Consider the following 22,371-nt stretch of genomic DNA (forward strand, 5'->3'; position numbering starts at 1 on the left):
GAACATGAATATCTTATATAATGAGAACATGGCGACCACGTTCTGTGTATGTTTGCTGGGACGTTGCGTCAGCCTCTTGTATTTATGCTGCAGTAGTTTGTGTTCGAGGCGCTAGGGTCAGTCTGTTATATCTGGAGTATTTCTCCCGTCTTATCCGGTGTCTTGTGGAAATTTAATTCTCTCTCTCTCTTTTTTTCTTTCTCTCTCTCGGAGGACCTGAGCCCTAGGATGCCTCAGGACTACCTGGCCTGATGACTCCTTGCTGTCCCCAGTCCACCTGGCCGTGCCGCTGCTCCAGTTACAACTGTTCTGCCTGCAGCTATGGAACCCTGACCTGTTCACCGGATGTGCTACCTGTCCCAGACATGCTGTTTTCAACTCTATAGAGACAGCAGGAGAGGTAGACATACTCTGAATGATCGACTATGAAAAGCCAACTGACTTTACTCCTGAGGTGCTGACCTGTTGCACCCTCGACAACCACTGTGATTATTATCATTTGACCCTGCTGGTCATCTATAAACATTTGAACATCTTGGCCATGTACTATTATAATGTCCACCCGGCACAGCCAGAAGAGGACTGGCCACCCCTCGTAGCCTGGTTCCTCTCCAGGTTTCTTCCTAGGTTCTGGCCTTTCTAGGGAGTTTTTCCTAGCCACCGTGCTTCTACACCTGCATTGCTTGCCTGTTTGGGGTTTTAGGCTGGGTTCCTGTACAGCACTTTGTGACATCAGCTGATGTAAGAAGGGCTTTATAAATAAATGTGATTGATTGATTGCTGGAAAATTCTCCTAACCCACAGAAAACTGGAACGTTTGTTAGCTGGGTTGTTCCATTGCAAAATCTACCTTCACATTACTATCTACAGCACTCACTCTTTCATAAGGTCTTTCTTGGCGTCTTTCAAAACTGCAAACTGAGTCGTGTAATGTATGTTTTGGCTTGTTTCAGATCTCTTTATAAGTAGAAGTCTTTAGATAGAATGTCATGTGGGTGTGTTGTTATACCTGCTGTTGGCTCTGACTGACACTCTAACCCTCATTCAGTCTCATTAGTCTGAAGACAGAGGTAAGGTAGAGAGAGAGAGAGAGAGAGAGAGAGAGCTAGAGAGGAGAGAGAGAGGGCAGACTCGGGTCATTCACCTGCTGCTGGGCAAAATGTTGCCGCCCGTCCATCTCCCCCTTCTTCTTCTTCTTTTCAGTAACACTCGCTCTGTGTTTCTTTCTCTACCCCCCTTTTCTCTGTTACTCCCTCTACCCCCCTTTTCTCTGTCACTCCCTCTACCCCCCTTTTCTCTGTCACTCCCTCTACCCCCCTTTTCTCTGTTACTCCCTCTACCCCCCTTTTCTCTGTTACTCCCTCTACCCCCCTTTTCTCTGTCACTCCCTCTACCCCCCTTTTCTCTGTCACTCCCTCTACCCCCCTTTTCTCTGTTACTCCCTCTACCCCCCTTTTCTCTGTCACTCCCTCTTCCCCTCTCTCTTTTTCTCTCTGGTCTGGTTGGGCTGTGTTCAACAATGCCAGTACAACTCCTTTCCTCCACTGTCCCACTACAACACAAGTGTTTCCTAGTGGAGAACAAGCTGCATTGTGTAGTGGTTACCACTAGAGAGCAGTTTACCCTTTTTTTAATCTGGATTTTCTCAGTGGTTTGTAGAGTGGTTTGTAAGAGTGGTTTGTAAGAGTGGTTTGTAAGAGTGGTTTGTTAGAGTGGTTTGTTAGAGTGGTTTGTTAGAGTGGTTTGTTAGAGTGGTTTGTTAGAGTGGTTTGTTAGAGTGGTTTGGTAGAGTGGTTTGGTAGAGTGGTTTGTTAGAGTGGTTTGGTAGAGTGGTTTGGTAGAGTGGTTTGTTAGAGTGGTTTGTTAGAGTGGTTTGTTAGAGTGGTTTGGTAGAGTGGTTTGGTAGAGTGGTTTGGTAGAGTGGTTTGGTAGAGTGGTTTGGTAGAGTGGTTTGGTAGAGTGGTTCGGTAGAGTGGTTCGGTAGAGTGGTTCGGTAGAGTGGTTCGGTAGAGTGGTTCGGTAGAGTGGTTCGGTAGAGTGGTTTGGTAGAGTGGTTTGGTAGAGTGGTTTGGTAGAGTGGTTTGTTAGAGTGGTTCGGTAGAGTGGTTCGGTAGAGTGGTTTGGTAGAGTGGTTTGGTAGAGTGGTTTGGTAGAGTGGTTTGTTAGAGTGGTTCGGTAGAGTGGTTCGGTAGAGTGGTTTGGTAGAGTGGTTCGGTAGAGTGGTTCGGTAGAGTGGTTTGGTAGAGTGGTTTGGTAGAGTGGTTTGGTAGAGTGGTTTGGTAGAGTGGTTTGGTAGAGTGGTTTGTTAGAGTGGTTTGTTAGAGTGGTTTGGTAGAGTGGTTTGTTAGAGTGGTTTGGTAGAGTGGTTTTGGCATTATGGTGTGACAGAGCTGCTGCATAAAAGCCTGACTGTCTTTCTGTAAAAACACTCACTGCTAAGACAGTATGCTGTGAATCGTTAGGTAACACGCTTTGTGTTCACACAGACATAAATCACTCCCGCTCTCTTTCTCTCCCTCTTGCTTTCTATTTTTGCTTTATCCGTTTTTCGCCTGGTTGGTGTTAGCTGACAGTGTGAATTAAATGCCTCATTCTTACTCTAAAGAACATACTGCTACTGAATGACCATAAAACACCTTATAGCTGTAGCTAACAACAAACGTCCCCACAACTTTAGAGTACGTTCCCTTAAAAGTGTAATTTGGTCATTACTTAACTTTTTCATAGGAATGTTCCAGTGATGTGCATGGACTGTTTCCAAGAGACCACTGCCTTAATGCCAAACATAACTTACCCAGAGAACGTGGTGACCATGTTCTCAGAATATTCAGTATTAATGTTCTAGACTTGTGTTTTTGGAACGTTGGAAGAATATTCCAGTGTTCAGTTTTCTGAAGGTTAGGAGAATATTCTGTCAACGTCACACCAAACAAACACAGAATATGGTTGCAATGTTCTCAGAATATAGGCACATTTCATGGGAAAGTTGCAAAACATTCCTGTGTCCAATGGTTACTGGCCCAACGCTCAAACCACTTGGCTACCTGCCGGGAATGTTCTCCTAACTCGAACGCCAAACATGCTAAATAAATTCTCAGGAGGTTTTTGCTAACACACATAAAATGTTCCCCAAACTAATGGAAAATTGGACACTCAAACATAATGGACAATTACGAGTTACATTCCAAAAACGTTCTCTATCCCTAAAATTGTTAGCTGGGCAACTGTTTTCACACTCTACCGGTCCAAAGTTTTAGAACACCTACTCATTCAAGAGTTTTTCTTTTTTACTATTATCTACATTGTAGAATAATAGTGAAAACAAACTATGGAATAACACATATAGAATCATGTAGTGAACATAAAAGTGTTATAAAATATTTGGATTTGTTAATTTGAGATTTTTCAAATAGCCACCCATTGCCCTGATGAAAGCTTTGCACACTCGTGGCATTCTCTCAACCAGATTCATGAGGTAGTCACCTGGAAGGCATTTCAATTAACAGGTGGGCCGTCTTAAAAGTTATTTTGTGGAATTTCTTTCCTTCTTAATGCGTCTGAGTGAAACAGTTGTTGTGACAAGGTAAGGGTGGTATACAGAAGATATCCCTATTTGCTAAAAGACCAAGTCCATGTTATGGCAAGAACAGCTTAAATAAGCAAAGAGAAGCATCAGTCCATCATTACTTTACAGTTTTTTTTCAATTGTTTAAGCACAGTTTTGAAAACAGGGCCCGGTTTGTCAAAACACTACACACAATTAGCACAACACTTCAGATCATTTGCAAAATGTAACACTTTTGTCAAAACTATACACAACTTCATAAAAATAATATTTTGTTACCATATGAAACACACACATTTCATGACTTCAATCTTTTTGAACCAGTTACACACTGCTGTTGCAAGTCTTTTAGCAAGTCTAATTGTCAGTGATTAGAGTGTTGTAAATTAAGTACACAGAGAAAGTGTAACTATACAAACACTACACAAGACCAATGCTGCAGACTGAGGAAAATATCATGTATTTCTCTCCATATACCCAAATCAGTCAACATGTCAACAGTGAGAATCACAACAAAACATGTCCCAGTTTTCATGCTACTACAGTAGTGTGCATAACACTGTTAGCTCAGCAAACAACAGACAAACGTGAAATACTGTATCCAGTACAGGTTACAATTACAGTAACTAACAACAACAAACATAAAAAAAAATCTGAAAAAAACGGACAATAGAGAAAATACTACAGTAAACATACTATACATTATCTCTTCGCCTAGCTGGATCTGGCCAGAGAATTTCATCAACATCACAAACAATATCGTCATTAGCAAGACAACGCGGGAAGAACCGTCTTGAATGTCGAATCCATCCTTGCACAGCTGCGGCGTCGACTTGGTCACAGGCATCCTCCGTGGCCTGAATGAGGGGTACCTGAGCCTGGGGCTGGAGATCGTAAACCTTCCTGGCCTGAATGAGGGGTACCTGAGCCTGGGGCTGGAGATCGTAAACCTTCCACCGCCATGCAGAGAAACTCTTCGATAGGGTTTAGAAACGGAGAGTATGGTGGATGGTATAGTACTGTCAACTGTGGATGGTGTTGAAACCAGTTATTGACCAAAGCAGAGCGGTGGAATGACACATTGTCCCAGATGACGTGTATTGCATCTGGTGCATTTCATTACCTGCTGTGACGATGTGGTGCAATCGGTCCAAAAATGCGAGAATGTGAGTTGTGTTGTAAGGGCCCATTTTGGTATGACAGAGGACAACCCCATGCTGTGAAATGGCAGCGCAAAGGGTGATGTTACCCCACGTTGCCCTGGGACATTGATTATAGCCCTGTGGCCAATGATATTTCTACCTTTCCTTCTTGCTTTTGTGAGGTTGAACACTGCCTCATCAATATATATGAATTCATGCAGGATTTCCTCAGCATCCATCTGCAAAACTCCCTGAAATACAGTGAAAGACAAGATTGTGTAGTTCAGGATAGAACTAGTATACAGTCAATGTAAAAAAGTAATGTGTGCAGTATGCAACATCACAGTGCTAAAGTGAACAATACAAACCGCCACATACTCATGCCGCAGCCGTTTGACCCTCTGAATTCCGCTCAAAAGTCACTCGATAAAGTTGTTTCATTTGAACCTGATGTCTTTTCAGGATACTTGTCAGTGTTGACTGAGAGACCTGATGGACATTATTGAAAATGGCATGGTCACAGATAATGCTGTCTTGTAGTTCTCTGAGCCTGAAAGCATTATTGGCCAAAACCATGTTTATTATCTCTATCTCTTGTTCTTGCGTGAATATGGGCCCCCTTCCTCCTTGTCGTTCCCGACCCTCAATCCTATGTAGAGAATAATACATGTAACTTACTGTATGGTGAGGATATGGTGCTGACAATAAGCAGCTGATCTTTTACCTGTTTTCCTGTCGAAAAGTCCTTATGACAGATGTCACTGTATATCTGCTAAGATTTGGCTGAACTCTCAGTCCAGCCTCCCTCAGCGTCAATCCGTGGTTCACAACATGGTCCACTAGTGTTGCACGAATGTCATTTGATAAGTTTGGTCCTCTTCTTCTTTGTGCATGTTCTCCTCCTGCTTCAGGTCTTCCTCGACCTCTGGCTCGGCCTCTGCCTCTTCCTCTACCTCCTTCTCCTCCTCCTCTGTGTACTCTTCCTCTCACCCTCACTCTTCTTCTGACTCCTTCCATTTTGGTTGAAGACAGGTGAACGTACCTGCTGCATTTTTATAGTGCTTAAACCTGATTGGTGCGTCTACAATTTAGCAATCATGTGTTTGTGCACCTGATGGCTGTGTTTAACAGATTGGCTCATAGGTGTGGTAATTTGACAGTCAGTGCTTTGGAATTGGAAGGAAGTAACATCATGATATACTTCTGTGTCTGATGTATACAAATGTGTTTAGAGTTTTGCAAATCACTGTGTGTAATGTTTTGCAAATAGTGTGAAGCTGACAATGTTCTTACAGTTGTGCAAATCTAGCCTTGTTTTTTGCTCCTTGAGTGTAAGGTTTTGCTAATTGTGGGAAAAGTTACATTTTAGTGTGTAAGCAAACGTAAAAAACTGTAAGACATGAAAGTCAGTCAATTTGAATTTTGAAAGTTTCTTCAAGTGCAGTCGCAAAAACCATCATGCGTTATGATGAAACTGTCTCTCTCGCCACAGGAAAGGAAGACCCAGAGTTATCTCTGCTGCAGAGGATAAGTTCATTACAGTTACCAGCCTCAGAAATTGCAGCACAAATAAATGCTTCGCAGAGTTCAAGTAACAGACACATCTCCAGATCAACTGTTGAGAGGAGACTGCGTGAATCAGGCCTTCATGTTCAAAGTGCTGCAAAGAAACCACTACTAAAGGACACCAATAATAAGAAGAGACTTGCTTGTGCCAAGAAACATGAGCAATGGACATAAGATCGGTGGAAATTTGTCCTTAGGTCTGCAGTCCAAATTGGAGATGTTTGGTTCCGACCACCGTGTCTTTGTGAGACGTGGTGTGGGTGAACGGATGATCTCTGCATGTGTATTTTCCACTGTGAAGCATGGAGGAGGAGGAGGTGTGACGGTGTGGGTGTGCTTTGCTGGTGACACAGTCTGTGATGTATTTAGTATTTAAGGCACATTTAACCAGCATTGCAACCACAGCATTCTGCAGCGATACAGCATTCTACAATGTAGAATTTTTTAATTCAATGAGTAGGTGTTCTAAAACATTTTACGGTAGTTTAGAGAAACAGGCACAGCAATAAATCAATCTACCTTACTAGTTGAACAAATCAATGATTTCACAAGTTTCTGTGAAATGTCAATGTTTAATATACAGTAGTGGCAATCAGATCAAAAACTTTTGGAAAAGGATAGTCATAGGATATTTAACTAAATCCTAACTCAATTGACTTGAATTAACTGTCTGTTGTGTAAAAATATCTCTCTCTCCCTCTATCTCCTCCTTCTGTTCTTGATTTCAGTCTTAGAGATGGGTACAATACTCTCTAAAGAAGGCAACAGGCATGTACTCTCTTGTGTCAGACAGGTCTCACACACACAAACATCTAATATAATCAAAATGTAAATCAAAAGGGAGGGAGACAAGAGGGCAGAAAATATATTTTTTAAAGGTGTAGAGGGAGCTAGAAAGGGAGGAAACTGTGCCAGACAGATAGCAGGAGGAAGCTGTCAGCTTGTCTATAACAGCCCTGCACAGGCCCCAGGGATACCCCTTGTTATCATCCTCTGCTCTTGTCTGACAAGATTGTCAGAACAGTGATGCAATCAGAGAGGCTCAAAGTAGGCTACTTATTTCCAGTAATAATGGGGATATGGGGCACCTGGTAAGATCTGAGCCCTATCTGCACCAGCTAAAGACAAGAAGACACTGCAGGCACATCCATGGACAAATCCACACTGTCCAGGCCCATCCTAACCGGAATAGGAACGGGAACGTCATCAGGACTGGAAATAGAAACACAGAGTTCAATACCAGGAAAAAATAAAATCATTAAGGAACACTGGGGTGGATGGAGAGGAAGGGTGGATGGATGGGGAGGTATTTAGACACTAATTCTCTGCCATAAGTGACTATCCTGTTCTTTTCTCTCTTTCCTGTCTTGTATATTACGCCATCTTGGAACACAAATCAGTTACTATATAACTATTCATAATGATATTATACATTGTTTATATATACACATTTATATATGTATAGAGAGTATATATATATAGTATATAGAAGCAGCTCTTCTGCATACCTGGGGACTTCCTGATAATGGATGTTCAACCTTAATACTAAACCACCTAATTGCATGCAAACAAAGTGTTTATTTATTTATTTATTTTACCTTTATTTAACCAGGTAGGCAAGTTGAGAACAAGTTCTCATTTACAATTGCGACCTGGCCAAGATAAAGCAAAGCAGTTCGACAGATACAACGACACAGAGTTACACATGGAGTAAAACAAACATACAGTCAATAATACAGTATAAACAAGTCTATATACAATGTGAGCAAATTAGGTGAGAAGGGAGGTAAAGGCAAAAAAGGCCATGGTGGCAAGGTAAATACAATATAGCAAGTAAAACACTGGAATGGTAGTTTTGCAATGGAAGAATGTGCAAAGTAGAAATAAAAATAATGGGGTGCAAAGGAGCAAAATAAATAAATAAATTAAATACAGTTGGGAAAGAGGTAGTTGTTAGGGCTAAATTATAGGTGGGCTATGTACAGGTGCAGTAATCTGTGAGCTGCTCTGACAGTTGGTGCTTAAAGCTAGTGAGGGAGATAAGTGTTTCCAGTTTCAGAGATTTTTGTAGTTCGTTCCAGTCATTGGCAGCAGAGAACTGGAAAGAGAGGCGGCCAAAGAAAGAATTGGTTTTGGGGGTGACTAGAGAGATATACCTGCTGGAGCGTGTGCTACAGGTGGGAGATGCTATGGTGACCAGCGAGCTGAGATAAGGGGGGACTTTACCTAGCAGGGTCTTGTAGATGACATGGAGCCAGTGGGTTTGGCGACGAGTATGAAGCGAGGGCCAGCCAACGAGAGCGTACAGGTCGCAATGGTGGGTAGTATATGGGGCTTTGGTGACAAAATGGATTGCACTGTGATAGACTGCATCCAATTTGTTGAGTAGGGTATTGGAGGCTATTTTGTAAATGACATCGCCAAAGTCGAGGATTGGTAGGATGGTCAATTTTACAAGGGTATGTTTGGCAGCATAAGTGAAGGATGCTTTGTTGCGAAATAGGAAGCCAATTCTAGATTTAACTTTGGATTGGAGATGTTTGATATGGGTTTGGAAGGAGAGTTTACAGTCTAACCAGACACCTAAGTATTTGTAGTTGTCCACGTATTCTAAGTCAGAGCCGTCCAGAGTAGTGATGTTGGACAGGCGGGTAGGTGCAAGTAGCGATCGGTTGAAGAGCATGCATTTGGTTTTACTTGTATTTAAGAGCAATTGGAGGCCACGGAAGGAGAGTTGTGTGGCATTGAAGCTTGCCTGGAGGGTTGTTAACACAGTGTCCAAAGAAGGGCCGGAAGTATACAGAATGGTGTCGTCTGCGTAGAGGTGGATCAGAGACTCACCAGCAGCAAGAGCGACCTCATTGATGTATACAGAGAAGAGAGTCGGTCCAAGAATTGAACCCTGTGGCACCCCCATAGAGACTGCCAGAGGTCCGGACAACAGACCCTCCGATTTGACACACTGAACTCTATCAGAGAAGTAGTTGGTGAACCAGGCGAGGCAATCATTTGAGAAACCAAGGCTGTTGAGTCTGCCGATGAGGATGTGGTGATTGACAGAGTCGAAAGCCTTGGCCAGATCAATGAATACGGCTGCACAGTAATGTTTCTTATCGATGGCGGTTAAGATATCGTTTAGGACCTTGAGCGTGGCTGAGGTGCACCCATGACCAGCTCTGAAACCAGATTGCATAGCAGAGAAGGTATGGTGAGATTCGAAATGGTCGGTAATCTGTTTGTTGACTTGGCTTTCGAAGACCTTAGAAAGGCATGGTAGGATAGATATAGGTCTGTAGCAGTTTGGGTCAAGAGTGTCCCCCCCTTTGAAGAGGGGGATGACCGCAGCTGCTTTCCAATCTTTGGGAATCTCAGACGACACGAAAGAGAGGTTGAACAGGCTAGTAATAGGGGTGGCAACAATTTCGGCAGATAATTTTAGAAAGAAAGGGTCCAGATTGTCTAGCCCGGCTGATTTGTAGGGGTCCAGATTTTGCAGCTCTTTCAGAACATCAGCTGAATGGATTTGGGAGAAGGAGAAATGGGGAAGGCTTGGGCGAGTTGCTGTTGGGGGTGCAGTGCTGTTGACAGGGGTAGGAGTAGCCAGGTGGAAAGCATGGCCAGCAGTAGAAAAATGCTTATTGAAATTTTCAATTATGGTGGATTTATCAGTGGTGACAGTGTTTCCTATCTTCAGTGCAGTGGGCAGCTGGGAGGAGGTGTTCTTATTCTCCATGGACTTTACAGTGTCCCAGAACTTTTTTGAGTTAGTGTTGCAAGAAGCAAATTTCTGCTTGAAAAAGCTAGCCTTGGCTTTTCTAACTGCCTGTGTATAATGGTTTCTAGCTTCCCTGAACAGCTGCATATCACGGGGGCTGTTCGATGCTAATGCAGAACGCCATAGGATGTTTTTGTGTTGGTTAAGGGCAGTCAGGTCTGGGGAGAACCAAGGGCTATATCTGTTCCTGGTTCTAAATTTCTTGAATGGGGCATGTTTATTTAAGATGGTTAGGAAGGCATTTAAAAAAAATATCCAGGCATCCTCTACTGGATGGGTCGATTAGAAAGGTCGATTAGAAAGGCCTGCTCGCTGAAGTGTTTCAGGGAGCGTTTTACAGTGATGAGAGGAGGTCGTTTGACCGCTGACCCATTACGGATGCAGGCAATGAGGCAGTGATCGCTGAGATCTTGGTTGAAGACAGCAGAGGTGTATTTAGAGGGGAAGTTGGTTAGGATGATATCTATGAGGGTGCCCGTGTTTAAGGCTTTGGGGAGGTACCTGGTAGGTTCATTGATCATTTGTGTGAGATTGAGGGCATCAAGTTTAGATTGTAGGATGGCTGGGGTGTTAAGCATGTTCCAGTTTAGGTCGCCTAGCAGCACGAGCTCTGAAGATAGATGGGGGGCAATCAGTTCACATATGGTGTCCAGAGCACAGCTGGGGGCAGAGGGTGGTCTATAGCAGGCGGCAACGGTGAGAGACTTGTTTTTAGAGAGGTGGACTTTTAAAAGTAGAAGTTCAAATTGTTTGGGTACAGACCTGGATAGTAGGACAGAACTCTGCAGGCTATCTTTGCAGTAGATTGCAACACCGCCCCCCTTGGCAGTTCTATCTTGTCTGAAAATGTTGTAGTTTGGAATTAAAATGTCTGAATTTTTGGTGGTCTTCCTAAGCCAGGATTCAGACACAGCTAGATCATCCGGGTTGGCAGAGTGTGCTAAAGCAGTGAATAGAACAAACTTAGGGAGGAGGCTTCTAATGTTAACATGCATGAAACCAAGGCTATTACGGTTACAGAAGTCGTCAAAAGAGAGCGCCTGGGGAATAGGAGTGGAGCTAGGCACTGCAGGGCCTGGATTCACCTCTACATCGCCAGAGGAACATAGGAGGAGTAGAATAAGGGTGCGGCTAAAAGCAATAAGAATTGGTTGTCTAGAACGTCTGGAACAGAGAGTAAAAGGAGGTTTCTGGAGGCGATAAAATAGCATCAAGGTATAATGTACAGACAAAGGTAAGGTAGGATGTGAATACAGTGGAGGTAAACCTAGGTATTGAGTGATGAAGAGAGAGATATTGTCTCTAGAAACATCATTGAAACCAGGAGATGTAATTGCATGTGTGGGTGGTGGAACTAATAGGTTGGATAAGGTATAGTGAGCAGGACTAGAGGCTCTACAGTGAAATAAGCCAATAAACACTAACCAGAACAGCAATGGACAAGACATATTGACATTAAGGAGAGGCATGCTTAGTCGAGTGATCAAAAGGGTCCAGTGAGTGGAGAGGTTGGTTGAGGGTCATGGCGATTTAGACAGCTAGCCAGGCCATCGGTAGCAAGCTAGCATAGGATGGAGGTATGTTGTTAGCCACCTCTTGCGTTCGGTCAGTAGATTAGTGGGGTTCCGTGTGGTAGAGGGGATTAATCCAAATCACACAACAACAACAAAAATAAGAACAATAGATATAGTTATAGAGGCCCGAGAAGAAAACATAATAATAATACAAATAAATAAATTGTCCGATGGTCTATTCAGATAGCAGCCGGTAAGACAGCTAACGGTTAGCGGGCCGCAGATGGGTGTTCAGGTAACGTCGCGACGGAGGAGCCAGCCGGATCTCCTTCAGGTAGATAACGTCGGCAGTCCAGTTGTGAAGGCCCGGTGGGGCTCCGCGTAGGCAGTAAAACGGGTCCGGATAGGTGACTGCAGCCCAGGAGTGAATGATGGAACTCAGGAGTGATTGACGGAGCTGGCTAGCACCGGAACAATCGATGTTTGCTCCGGAATCGACGAAAGCCGACTGTCACACGGATAGCAGCTAGCTAGCTGTGAGATCCGGGTATGAATGTCCAGAGAGCAGTTGAAATCCAGGGACATGGAGAGAAAAATTTGTCCGGTATGTTCCATTCCGAGCCGCGCTGCGCCATACAAAACTGGCGACAGATTTTCGATAGATTTTCGAGCTAAAGGATAGCTGATGACCACAAACCGTGGTTAGCTGAATACTAACGATTTGCCAGTAAAGAAGCTAACTAGCTTCTGATTAGCTTCTGGATTAGCTTCTGGGCTAGCTTCTGGCTAGTTTCTGACTAGCTTCTTGGAGTTTCTGGCTAGCTTCTTGGAGGATTACAGATCTGAGGTAAATAATACTTTTTTATAAATATAAATTGGTGAGGCTGGTTGCAGGAGAGTGTTTAGAAGATGAGTTGATGGAAAATACAAATAAAATGTATGTGAAAAAAGTTGTAAATGTATATATATACAGGACACGACAAGACGAGGACAAAAGACGTCTGAACTGCTATGCGATCTTGGAGTAAATGAGTGTGCGCACACATTGAGGGTTAAGTTTAGACGTCTGTCGCAAATGGTTAAGTTAAGGGTTAAGGTTTGGGATAGGGTTAAAACATAATAAATAATACAAAATACAAAATGCCTTGCACTGGGATTGAAAACACGACCCTCAGAACCAGATCTCGCGGCCTACGCCTGTCTGTCAATCTCATCAACATCGGTGCCATTGGATTGTACCGGAAACCATTGCTAAGTGGCTATAGACCTTGAGATGAACACAGACCCTGAATAGGTCTGTAGCTATTGTGAATCTGAAAGCATGCTCTATATGTATAGCTGTGTTGTCTAGGTGATGAGAGCGAACCTTGATCTGAAAAGTTTCCTTTCACATCCTGTACTCACATTTGAAATAGTCTTACCTCTGTGATCAACCCTGTCACACCTGTTCACCTAACATGTGGAGACATTACACGTGTGATCATGAGAGAGAGAGAGAGATAGAAAGGATGTGTGTGGGCAGGGGGCGGGGTTGTAATGTCCGGATGGTCTACCTTCATCCTTCTCCTTTCAGAGAGACTGCATTGAAAGGGTTTTGATCATAGAACTAGAACCAGGTTTTGATGAATGTCCATCTCCTAAGAAGGGACCGGGGCAGTGAAAGAGAGCGAGAAAAAGATACCATTCATCTTATAGAGCATCGGGAAAGGGGATATCTAGTCAGTTGTATGCATTCAACTGAAATGTGTCTCCCACATCTGAATCAGAGAGGTGTGGGGGGCTGCCTAAATCGATGTCTTCATCATCAGAGCCCAGTTGTTGGGGGTTAACTGCCTTGCCCAGGGGCAGAAAGACAGATTTTTACCTTGTCGGCTCGGGGATTCGGTCCAGCAACCTTTCGGTTACTGGCAAAACTCTCCAACCCGCCAGGATCCATGAAGAAGTAGACTTCTACATACTGACGTCAGCAGTCTGCAGCCTCACAATTCAAAGCAGCCCAGTGATCTATAAGAAGGCTAAAGGTCATGATGCCAATATTTTTACTCAGACAGCTATCGTCCCACTGGCACAGGAATGGTGCACATGTGGAGGCTGTGTAGGGGGGGAACGAGGGGAGGAGTGTGGAATGAGGGACCCTTGTGTGGGTCTCGGTGTCTGGGGGTAGGAGGGTGTTGAGTGTGTGTGTGTGTCACACCTGGGTCAAATACAAGTCAAATAATTAAAAATACTTCAGCTGAGCTTCATTTTCATTTGCTCAGAACCACTACTCCCCAGAAGACTCTCTCGAAATCAAGTATAACTCAAATACCTTCAAGTACTCATGTATATGCGGTAATGCTATATCACCTTCTGAGGCTGCTTACGGCTGTTGAATAGTTTTCATGTATTCTTTCAGGCCATTTGTGTGTGTATGTGTGTTTGTGGACACAGGCAGGGCACTGTATTAGCCCTGGCTCAAATGAAACCCTGCTGATGAGGAGTTGGGCGCCAGACACCAGTGACTCATCCCTGGACCAGCACTAGACACTGAAATAAATAAACACTGTCTCCCTGTCAGTGTGTGCGTGCGTGTTGTGTGTGTGTGTGTACGTGTGTGTGTGCGCCTGCGTGCGTGTTGTAGGTGTGTGTGTGTGTGTGTGTATGTTTGTATGTGACAGTATGTGACAGACAGCTTGTCTGTGTTCACAGCTGGTTGGGCTTCCTCCTGCTTCAGTGAATATGACTCCAGTGCTGAAGAAGTAATCTGTTGAGGTATTTTGCCAAAACACAGTGCTGTCAGTATTGTTTTTGTGTGTATTTACAAATGTGTCTGCATGTGACTGTTTAATTTTCCTATTTATTTGTTATTCGCTAAGCCAATTAATAGTAATTTGTGAAATCATAGTACTGAATTGAGGACTATTCAAAACATTTGACAGGGACAACATTGGTAATACACTTCAATTTATTCTGCTTCCCTTCTATTTGCTCCTCATTTTAATCTGTTTATCTCTCCCACTCTCTTTCACCTTTCCTCTACGTCAATCTCCCTCTCTCTTTCACCTTTCCTCTACGTCAATCTCCCTCTCTCTTTCACCTTTCCTCTACGTCAATCTCCCTCTCTCTTTCACCTTTCCTCTACGTCAATCAATTTGACCCTGTGACTTTCCCTGCTTTAACACTATCAGATGCCTGTTGGTTCTGTTCTGACAAACATCCTGTTCCTTTCTTCTCCTTTATTCTGCAGACTTAGTATTGAGGCCTGTTGTTTTTTCTGACAAACATCCTGTTCCTTTCTTCTCCTTTATTCTACAGACTTAGTATTGAGGCCTGTTGTTTTTTCTGACAAACATCCTGTTCCTTTCTTCTCCTTTATTCTACAGACTTAGTATTGAGGCCTGTTGTTTTTTCTGACAAACATCCTGTTCCTTTCTTCTCCTTTATTCTACAGACTTAGTATTGAGGCCTGTTGTTTTTTCTGACAAACATCCTGTTCCTTTCTTCTCCTTTATTCTACAGACTTAGTATTGAGGCCTGTTGTTTTTTCTGACAAACACCCTGTTCCTTTCTTCTCCTTTATTCTACAGACTTAGTATTGAGGCCTGTTGTTTTTTCTGGCAAACATCCTGTTCCTGTTATGTACACAGGGCATACTTATTGTATACTCAGTAGCGGTGTGCGCAATATTACAACCTATTATTTGTGATCATTTCGTTGTTTTCTCTATAACCTGGCAGTTCATATGCCTTGCGACTGTGATATATAGGCCTAAAGGCAGAGACACTAAGATGACACAGTGGCAAAATAAATTCAACCATCTTTTATCACAAGCATAGACTGAGATGAACTCGGCATTCTTGACCGCAGATCAGCAGTTCCAGACACTGCCAGAGACCTGTAATTTCACATGAGTTGTGAGCGCAGGGTACACTAAAATAGAAGGGTTGCAGCCAAGGAGTGTGGAGTGTCTGTAAAGCCTACAGGGAGAGTTGCGAACAAGAATAGAAAACATACACATAGTTGCCAAAGCTACAAAAAGAGCAAAAATGAGATAATCTGAAAATAACTAGGTAAGATACTTAGGTGAGAGAGTGGCGTGGAGCCTTCCTCGTATAACTCCGTAGAACAACTCAGCAGGACTGTATTTATTTCAGCGACAGTCTTGGTTTTTGCAACAAAACCGCTACTGACACCACCGCTGCTTACAGCTGCCACTGAGTAACCAGGGGGACTGAAGTACTAACACGAATTGTCTAGCAGAGATGGAGAGCACACCTCTCTGTACTTATTGCTGATTGCCTAGGAGAGGTGAAACCACTGCCCCTCCAATTCAGTCACTGATTACCAAAATAAGTCACAAATTGTCCTGCTCCTTAATCCTGGTTGATCAACAACGATCTTCAAATGATGAGCAGTCAGCAGTTCACACACCAAGTAGGCTACTGGCAGGTCGTACCAGCGTGTTTCCCATTTTCCTGTTCTCAACTTTTGTTTCTAGTCTTCCCGGTTCTGACCTTTCTGCCGTCCTAAGACTGTCTGCCTGTCCTGAGACTGTCTGCCTGTCCTGAGACTGTCTGCCTGTCCTGAGACTGTCTGCCTGTCCTGAGACTGTCTGCCTGTCCTGAGACTGTCTGCCTGTCCTAAGACTGTCTGCCTGTCCTGAGAGTGTCTGCCTGTCCTAAGACTGTCTGCCTGTCCTGGGACTGTCTGCCTGTCCTGAGCCTTTAGTAGCCTTTAGTAGAACTTTGATAAATCGAGGCTTGTCAAGCACAGTGTCTTGCTATGTTCAAATATATCGCATTCCCATGGGGCTCCTGAGTGGCGCAGCAGTCTAAGGCACTGCATCTCAGTGCTTGAGGCGTCAGTACACACCCTCGTTCGAGTCCAGGCTATATCACAACCGACTGTGATTGGAAGTCCCATAGGGCGACAATTGGCCCAGCGTCGGGGTAGGCCTTCATTGTAAATTAGAATTAGTTCTTTACTTACTTGCCTTATTAAAAAAAGAAAAAAATATATATCACGGCTCAGGATAAGACGCAGATGCAGACACAGGAGGCGGATAGTTTGAATCTCAGATACAGTGCATTGTGAAAGTATTCGGCCCCCTTGAACTTTGCGACCTTTTGCCACATTTCAGGCTTCAAACATAAAGATATAAAACTGTATTTTTTTGTGAAGAATCAACAACAAGTGGGACACAATCATGAAGTGGAACGACATTTATTGGATATTTCAAACTTTTTTAACAAATCAAAAACAGAAAAATTGGGCGTGCAAAATTATTCAGCCCCCTTAAGTTAATACTTTGTAGCGCCACCTTTTGCTGCGATTACAGCTGTAAGTCGCTTGGGGTATGTCTCTATCAGTTTTGCACATCGAGAGACTGACATTTTTTCCCATTCCTCCTTGCAAAACAGCTCGAGCTCAGTGAGGTTGGATGGAGAGCATTTATGAACAGCAGTTTTCAGTTCTTTCCACAGATTCTCGATTGGATTCAGGTCTGGACTTTGACTTGGCCATTCTAACACCTGGATATGTTTATTTTTGAACCATTCCATTGTAGATTTTGCTTTATGTTTTGGATCATTGTCTTGTTGGAAGACAAATCTCCATCCCAGTCTCAGGTCTTTTGCAGACTCCATCAGGTTTTCTTCCAGAATGGTCCTGTATTTGGCTCCATCCATCTTCCCATCAATTTTAACCATCTTCCCTGTCCCTGCTGAAGAAAAGCAGGCCCAAACCATGATGCTGCCACCACCATGTTTGACAGTGGGGATGGTGTGTTCAGGGTGATGAGCTGTGTTGCTTTTACGCCAAACATAACGTCTTGCATTGTTGCCAAAAAGTTCAATTTTGGTTTCATCTGACCAGAGCACCTTCTTCCACTTGTTTGGTGTGTCTCCCAGGTGGCTTGTGGCAAACTTTAAACAACACTTTTTATGCATATCTTTAAGAAATGTCTTTCTTCTTGCCACTCTTCCATAAAGGCCAGATTTGTGCAATATACGACTGATTGTTGTCCTATGGACAGAGTCTCCCACCTCAGCTGTAGATCTCTGCAGTTCATCCAGAGTGATCATGGGCCTCTTGGCTGCATCTCTGATCAGTCTTCTCCTTGTATGAGCTGAAAGTTTAGAGGTACGGCCAGGTCTTGGTAGATTTGCAGTGGTCTGATACTCCTTCCATTTCAATATTATCGCTTGCACAGTGCTCCTTGGGATGTTTAAAGCTTTGGAAATCTTTTTGTATCCAAATCCGGCTTTAAACTTCTTCACAACAGTATCTCGGACCTGCCTGGTGTGTTCCTTGTTCTTCATGATGCTCTCTGCGCTTTCAACGGACCTCTGAGACTATCACAGTGCAGGTGCATTTATACGGAGACTTGATTATACACAGGTGGATTGTATTTATCATCATTAGTCATTTAGGTCAACATTGGATCATTCAGAGATCCTCACTGAACTTCTGGAGAGAGTTTGCTGCACTGAAAGTAAAGGGGCTGAATAATTTTGCACGCCCAATGTTTCAGTTTTTGATTTGTTAAAAAAGTTTGAAATATCCAATAAATGTCGTTCCACTTCATGATTTTATCCCACTTGTTGTTGATTCTTCACAAAAAAATACAGTTTTATATATTTATGTTTGAAGCCTGAAATGTGGCAAAAGGTCGCAAAGTTCAAGGGGGCCGAATACTTTCGCAATGCACTGTATTTATTATAACACACAGGGCAGGCAAAGGTTCGTAATCCAAGTCACACTAAGGCAGCTACAGGACAACAGGCAGTCTCAGGACAGGAAGGCAGTCTCAGGACAGGTACAGGACAGGCAGGCAGTCTCAGGACAGGGTCAGGACGGCAGGCAGTCTCAGGACTGGGCCAGGACAGCAGGCAGTCTCAGGACAGGGTCAGGACAGGCAGACAGTCTCAGGACAGGGTCAGGACAGCAGGCAGTCTCAGGACAGGGTCAGGACAGGCAGACAGTCTCAGGACAGAGTCAGGACAGGCAGACAGTCTCAGGACAGGGTCAGGACAGCAGGCAGTCTCAGAAAAGGGCCAGGACAGGCAGACAGTCTCAGGACAGGGTCAGGACAGGCAGACAGTCTCAGGACAGGGTCAGGACAGCAGGCAGTCTCAGGACAGGGTCAGGACAGGCAGACAGTCTCAGGACAGGGTCAGGACAGCAGGCAGTCTCAGGGCAGGGTCAGGACAGGCAGGCAGTCTCAGGACAGGGTCAGGACAGGCAGGCTGTCTCAGGACAGGGTCAGGACAGGCAGACAGTCTCAGGACAGGGTCAGGACAGGCAGACAGTCTCAGGACAAGGTCAGGACAGGCAGGCAGTCTCTGCACACCATACTTAGTTTAGCCATCAGCCATGTCTCCATACACACACACATACAGACCCTGCAGGTGTACAATGCCACATTGACTGAGGGGCTTGCCCAGTATCAGTTTACCTCTCTGTTCAACAGACAAAGAAAGTCCTTATGGCCCCCAAACAGCCCCTCAGTAGCACAAGAGGGGCATAGACACAGGATTATATGGGCTTATTACCAACAAATGTCTCTTTTGCAACAACAACAAAAACACCTCTTCCACTCAAAGAGAGAGCCTGTCAATGGCTGGGCCTCGAATAGCATGTGGGCATTGATATGGAGCAGTTATATTGTAAGAGACATTGTACAGTATATTGTTTGTATCTATTGTGCAGATATAAGACTGTCTCTCTGTTGGTTTGTGTGATTGACTTGTAAAGCAATAATACACACATTTCTATTATTTCATCTGAATAACCAAAATAGTTGTCACTAACTGAATATGTCTATAACACACTAAATCTCAATTCAATGTCATTTCACTTTCACTTTATCCATGGCTGCGCCTCTACCCAGTCATGTGAAATCCATAAATTAGGGTCTAATTCCTGACCCTGAGACTGTCTGCCTGTCCTGACCCTGTCCTGAGACTGTCTGCCTGTCCTGGCCCTTTTCTGAGACTGTCTGCTGTCCTGACCCTGTCCTGAGACTGTCTGCCTGTCCTGGCCCTTTTCTGAGACTGCCTGCTGTCCTGACCCTGTCCTGAGACTGTCTGCCTGTCCCAGGTGGCTGGTGGGGATTGGAAGGGAGGACACAGGGGATTAGTGTGTTGGTTCAGACAAACACATACTCACCTGCTTGTCCCCTGACATTTGCATACACATACAGCACTGTCATTCTGAGCCTTCCTTCGTCTCATTATTTTCTCTCTCGTTCTGACTCTCTCTTTAATTTATTTTATTTCTCTCTCTTGCCCCCACACACACTCTCCTCTATACCACCTCACCACTTATGATATCCTATTTATAACCACGTTCAACAAACCACTCACCCTCTACATTTAGAGAGCCACCCGTTAGTATGAGGTGTCAGCAAATCCCTAGGCAACAGACAACCTGATCCCTCAAATGTATTTGATGTTTATTTAACATTTATTTAACTAGGCAAGTCAGTTAAGAACAAATTCTTAATTACAATGACGGCCTATCCCAGCCAAACCCTAACGACGCTGGGCTAATTCTGCACCGTCCTATGGGACTCCCATTCACGGCCAGTTGTGGTACAGCCTGGAATCGAACCATGGTCTGTAGTGACACCTCTAGCACTGAGATACAGTGCCTTAGACCGCAGCACCACTCGGGAGCGCAGACAACCCGTCACTCAGGATCCTTTGCTAGGCAACTGACAACCTGTCACTCATTCTCAGCACCACCAGAGTATCTTAAAGGGCTGTAGGAGGAAGGGGCGGCCAAATTAACCTATCAATCAATTTAGCAACGGCAATACATCTCACTTTACTCTCTCCTTAACTGGACATGTATAGTGTATCCAACCATTTAAACTCTAACCCCCCAAATCCACAAACACAAGGCCTTGTGTTGGTGCCTGAACAATGGCTGTCTGTCTGGCTCTACCACTCTATTTCACATTCACCTTGTTTTTTCTCACTTACTCTTTCTACATCTCTGTCTCTTTATTTGTTTCTTTCCTGAAAACCATTTTCTTCAATCTTTCTCATGGAAGAAGGCCCCACTTTTCCTCAGTCTCCTTATCTCTCTCTCTCACACACACACAGAGAGACAAACACACACATAGACAAATTCTAAGACTCTGTCCCGGGGATACAAAAGTGAGGAGGGGAAGGGGGAATATATATATCTTTCCCTCTCAGCTGCAGCAGCATCAGTTAGACTGGGGCTCGTCATCTCTGAAAAGGTCAGGCTCTCACACTGTCAGAGACAGGCCTGCTCTAATTTCATTCCTCTGCTCTCTCTCAGGAATACATATTCATTAAGCTGTCTCGTCCCCTCGCTACTCACCATGCTTCAGAGACTCAACACGCGGGAAAGTCCTATTTCCCTCCATCTGGGTTCACTGCCAAGCATAGAAGTTTAGCTTTATCTCTCACACACATGCACACACACACATCTGCAGTGATGACAGGGATAGCTACTCAGCACTCACAGAAATGGTAGCTTTAATCTCAAGGATGACGTGCGATGGTCAGAGGAAGAGGAGCCACATTACATCATAGATACATTAGCTGCCGTGGTTCTCTAATTGTATAGGCTATCCTCTAGACTTGTCATTGTGATTGAAGAAGGGTGTTTTGTGGCGATTGATGATATATAATGTAGTTTACAAAAGTTAAATCAGGAAGGCTGGTCTGAATGACTCGTCACTTTTTATTAATCTAGTAAATACATACTGTATAATTCACATCACTGCCTATCTCACTCATCAGCATAGCAGGTATTTATGGTTGTGTTTATAATGTTACCTCATCAGCATAGCAGGTATTTATAAGGAAATGTCAATAATGTTACCTTGTCAGCACAGCAGGTATTTATGGTAGTGTTTATAACGTTTCCTCATTAGCATAGCAGGTATTTATGGTAGTGGTTATAACATTACCTCATTAGTGTAGCAGGTATTTAGGGTATTGTTTATAAGGTACCTCAGAATAGCAGGTATTTATAAGGAAATGTCTATAATGTTACCTCATCCGCATAGCAGGTATTTGTATGTGAAAGAGAGCGACTCGGCTCTACGTATTTGACTGGTTTGTGACTCACTGACAACGCCCCAGTTATAGGGATTAAAGCAACCCAAGAGTTAAAACAAATTAACTTTATTTAAACACACTGAGGAAGATGAACATGGGGATGAGAAGTGGGAAAGGTGGTAGTTCTGAAACACCAGTCTCAACGTCAACAGTGAAGAGGCGACTCCAGGATGCTGGCCTTCTAGGCAGAATTGCAAAGAAAAAGCCATATCTCAGACTGGCCAATAAAAATAAAGATTAAGACAGGCAAAAGAACACAGACACTGGACAGAGGAACTTTTTTTGCGGGTACTATTTAATGAAGCTGCCAGTTGAGAACTTGTGAGGCGGCTGTTTCTCAAACTAGACACTCTAATGTACTTGTCCTCTTGCTCAGTTGTGCACCGGGGCCTCCCACTCCTCTTTCTATTCTGGTTAGAGACAGTTTGCGCTGTTCTGTGAAAGGAGTAGTACACAGCGTTGTAAGAGATCTTCAGTTTCTTGGCAATTTCTCGCATGGAATAGCCTTCATTTCTCAGAACAAGAATAGACTGATGAGTTTCAGAAGAAAGTCCTTTTGTTTCTAGACATTTTGAGCCACAAAGGCTGATGCTCTAGATACTCAACTAGTCTAAAGAAAGCCAGTTTTATTGCTTCTTTAATCAGGACGACAGTTTTCAGCTGTGCTAACATAGTTGCAAAAGGGTTTTCTAATGATCTATTAGCCTTTTAAAAAGGTTTTCATCAAGGA

The sequence above is a fragment of the Oncorhynchus mykiss genome, chromosome 24, assembly GCF_013265735.2.
Source record: "Oncorhynchus mykiss isolate Arlee chromosome 24, USDA_OmykA_1.1, whole genome shotgun sequence".
NCBI classification, from domain to species: domain Eukaryota; kingdom Metazoa; phylum Chordata; class Actinopteri; order Salmoniformes; family Salmonidae; genus Oncorhynchus; species Oncorhynchus mykiss.